The sequence below is a fragment of the Rhopalosiphum padi genome, unplaced genomic scaffold, assembly GCF_020882245.1.
Source record: "Rhopalosiphum padi isolate XX-2018 unplaced genomic scaffold, ASM2088224v1 scaffold6, whole genome shotgun sequence".
Classification (NCBI taxonomy): Eukaryota; Metazoa; Arthropoda; class Insecta; order Hemiptera; family Aphididae; genus Rhopalosiphum; species Rhopalosiphum padi.
This window is the reverse complement of record NW_026870023.1, coordinates 30,800-35,034: the sequence shown is the minus strand read 5'-3', so window position 1 is coordinate 35,034 and position 4,235 is coordinate 30,800. Positions and strand designations below refer to the sequence as shown.

General features: G+C 16.3%; 1 pseudogene across 1 annotated transcript; it reads left to right on the top strand.

The window, feature by feature from the left end:
• The first annotated feature begins 238 nt into the window (after positions 1–238).
• LOC132931571 (NADH-ubiquinone oxidoreductase chain 1-like) lies at positions 239–2,309 on the top strand (annotated as a pseudogene). The gene has a single exon (XR_009662745.1). The product of XR_009662745.1 is annotated as an NADH-ubiquinone oxidoreductase chain 1-like (transcript).
• Positions 2,310–4,235: the final 1,926 nt, after the last annotated feature.

Genomic DNA, 4,235 nt, shown 5'->3' with positions numbered 1-4,235 from the left:
GATTAAAGGTATTTTTCAACCTATAGGTGATGGGTTAAAATTATTTTTTAAAGAAGTTAATTATCCGAGTAATATAAATTTTTTTATTTTTATAATTTCTCCCTTTATTGGGTTTATTAATTTCAATTTTTTTTTGATTTATTTATCCTTATATTGGTATGAACTATATTATAGGATTTGGTTTAATTTATATATTTTGTTGTTCAAGTTTAATAGTTTATATTTTTTTAATAATTAGATGATCTTCGAATTCTAATTATTCAGTTTTAGGTATAATTCGGTTTATTTCTCAAATGATTTCATATGAAGTTAGAATAATAATTATTATTATAAATTTAATATTTTTAATTAATAGTTTTAATTTAAATGATTTTTTATATCTATCAAATTAATTTAAAATTTTTTTTTTTTCTTTTTTTTTTGTTTATTTTATTATTAATTAGATTTTTAGCTGAAATAAATCGTTCTCCTTTTGATTTTTCTGAGGGTGAATCAGAATTAGTTTCTGGATTTAATATTGAATTTAGAAGTTTATCTTTTATTTTTATTTTTATATCTGAATATATAAGAATTATATTTATAGGGATACTATTATGTGAAATGTTTTTTGGTTTGATAATAAATAAATTTTATTTAAATATTTTTATTTTGATTTTTATATTTATAGTTATTTGATTACGTGGGTTTTTACCACGATTTCGTTATGATAAATTAATATATTTAGTTTGGAAATTAATTTTACCTTTGTCTTTATTTTTATTTGTCTTTAATTTTTCTATTAAATTATTTAACTTATATCATTAATTTAAGTATTAAGTTAATAGAATTAAATTCTATTTTTTATTTTCAAAATAAATATTTTAAATAAATTAATTAACTAAATTAATAATTTATCTCATAACTTTATGATATAAAAGTTAATGAAAAAGTAAGAAAAATAAATTGTTGTAAAAATTTGCCCTGTTGTAATAAATGGGTATTCAACTGGTTGTATCCCAATTCAGGTTAAAATAAAAAATGTTATAATAAATATTCAGAATAAAAATTTATTTAATGGGTAAAATTTATTTCTTAAAAAATTTTTATTGTTTAATATAGGTAAGATTAATAAAATTAAAATTGAAAGTATTAAAGCAATAACCCCTCCTAATTTATTAGGGATTGCTCGTAAAATTGAATAAGAAAATAAAAAATATCATTCTGGTTGAATGTGATTTGGTGTAATTATTGAATTTGCTATAATAAAATTATTGTGATCATTTAGTAGGTATGGAAAAATTAAAGCTAAAATAAAAAATATTCATATAAATATGATTAATCCAATTAAATCTTTAATTAGAAAATATGGAGAAAAAGTAATTTTATCAAAATTTCTATTAATTCCTAGTGGATTATTAGAACCTGTTAAATGAAGAAAGAATAAGTGAATAAAAGTAAATAAAATAATAATAAATGGTAAAATAAAATGGATTGAGAAAAATCGTGTTAATGTAGCATTATTAATTGAGAATCCCCCTCAAATTCAAATAACAATTGAATTTCCTAAATAAGGAATTGCTGATAATAAATTTGTGATTACTGTTGCCCCCCCAAAATGATATTTGTCCTCATGGTAATACATAACCTACAAATGCTGTTATTATTGTTAATAATAATAAAATTACTCCAATAATTCATGTTATTTTAAAGTTGAAAGAATTTATATAGATACCTCGTCTAATATGAATATAAATTATAATAAAAAATATAGAAGCCCCATTTGCATGGAAAGATCGGATTAATCATCCAAAGTTAATATTTCGATTTATATTAATAATTCTTTGAAAAGCTAAATTAATATCTGTTTTATAATGGAAGGCTAAAAATAATCCTGTTAAAATTTGATTAATTAAACAAATTATTAATAAAGATCCAAAATTTCATATAAAACTAATTCTAGCTGGTGTAGGTAAATTTAATATTGGGGATAAAGTTTTTAGTATATTTTTTTTTCATTAATTATTTTTTTGTCGAATTGGTCCTTTATTAATTTTTAGTATTCAAATAATTAAAATTAATATAAAAAAAAGGATTAAGATAATTAAATAAATTATTAAATTATTTGGTATTATGAATATATTTAATAAATTAAAATTATCTTCAAATATAAATTTATTTTCATAATTGAAATTTTCAAGATTGAGATTTAATTTTAAATAAAAGATTAACATTAAAATTAATGTTAATTTATAAATTATAATTTTATAATTTTTATTAATATTTAATTCATTAAAAGCAATTCTTGAAATATATAAAAAAATAATTATTAATCCTCCAATGTATAAGATAAATACTATAAATGAAATTCATGCTGTTTTAGTAATTATATTAATTATTAATGTTAAAGTTATAGTTTGAATTAAAATGATTAAGTTTGATCTAATTGGTGATTTTATTATAGTTAATAAAATTGCTATGGTTAAATTAGTTAATAAAATAAATTTTAAAATTCAGTATATATTTTAATTAAAATATTAATTTTGGAGATTAATGATAATATGTATATATTTATACTGATTTATTTTAAATAATTTTATAATTTTGATTTACAATATCAATGTTTTTTTTAAACTATTAAAATGATAAATTTATTTATTTTAGTATTAATATTTATATTATTTTCTGGAGTTTTATTTTATATTTTTAATTTTAATCATTTATTAATAATACTTTTAGGATTAGAATATTTATTATTAATTTTATCTTTATTATTTTTATTAAATTTAATAATATTTATTAAACAATATGTTTTATTATTAATTTTTTTTATTTTTTGTATTAGTGAAAGAGTTTTAGGTTTAACAATTTTGATTTTAATAGTTCGTATATATGGTAATGATTACTTAAAGTCATTAATAATTTTACAATGTTAATAATTTTTAATATTAATTTTATTTAGTATGATTTTTTTTAGTCTTAATTTTAAAAGATGATGATTAGCCCCAGAATTTTTTTTTTTTTTTTTTTTTTTTTATATATTTCAAGATACCTATGTTTAATTATTTTTTAAATGTTAGTTATTTATTTGGTATAGATATATTTTCTTATTTGATATTTATATTAGGTGTTTGAATTATTAGATTAGTTTATATTTCTAGATTTAGTCTTAAGAATAATTATTTAAAGTATTTTAATTTTTTAATATTTATTTTTATTATTATTTTTTATTTTTGTTTTTTTAGAAATAATTTTATTTTATTTTATATTTTTTATGAAATTAATTTAATTCCTGTTATTATTTTAATTTATGGTTGAGGTTATCAATATGAGCGTTTTAAGGCTGGTTTTTATTTATTTATTTATATAATTTTTTTTTTCTTTACCTTTTTTTTCTTGTTTATTGAGTTTAAATAATTTTAATTTTATATTTATATATTATTATGATTACTTATATAATTTAAATTTTTATTATTATTTATTTTTAATAATAATTTTTTTAGTTAAGATACCTTTATTTATATTTCATATTTGACTTCCAAAGGCTCATGTTGAGGCTCCTATTAGTGGTTCAATAATTTTAGCTGGGATTATATTAAAATTAGGTGGTTTTGGTATTTATCATGTTTTAATATTAGTTTTTAAAGTTAACTTAAAATTTAATTATTTATTTATTTCTTTATGTTTATTAGGTATATTGGTTTTAAGATTAGTTTGTTTTTTTCAGAGAGACTTAAAAATTTTGATTGCTTATTCTTCTGTTGTTCATATAGCTTTAGTAATTATTGGGTTTTTAACTTTAAATAATTGTGGTTATTTTGGTTCATTAATTTTAATATTTGGCCATGGTTTATGTTCTTCTGGTTTATTTTGTTTAAGAAATATTTGTTATTTACGTTTTAAAAGTCGAAGTTTATTTTTAAATAAGGGTTTAATTAATATTTATCCTGTTTTATCATTTTGGTGATTTTTATTATGTTCTTCAAATATATCTTTTCCCCCATCTTTAAATTTATTTGGTGAATTATTTTTATTAATTAGTTTAATAATTTGATTAGATTATTTTTATATATTATATTTTTTTAATTATAATTTTAATATTTTTATATAGTTTATATTTATATTTATATACTCAATATGGTAAATTATTTTTTAATATAAATTATTTAGTTTATATTAATTTAAGAGAATATATATTATTATTTATGCATTGAGTTCCATTAAATTTAATTTTTTTAATTATAGAATTATTTTGTTAT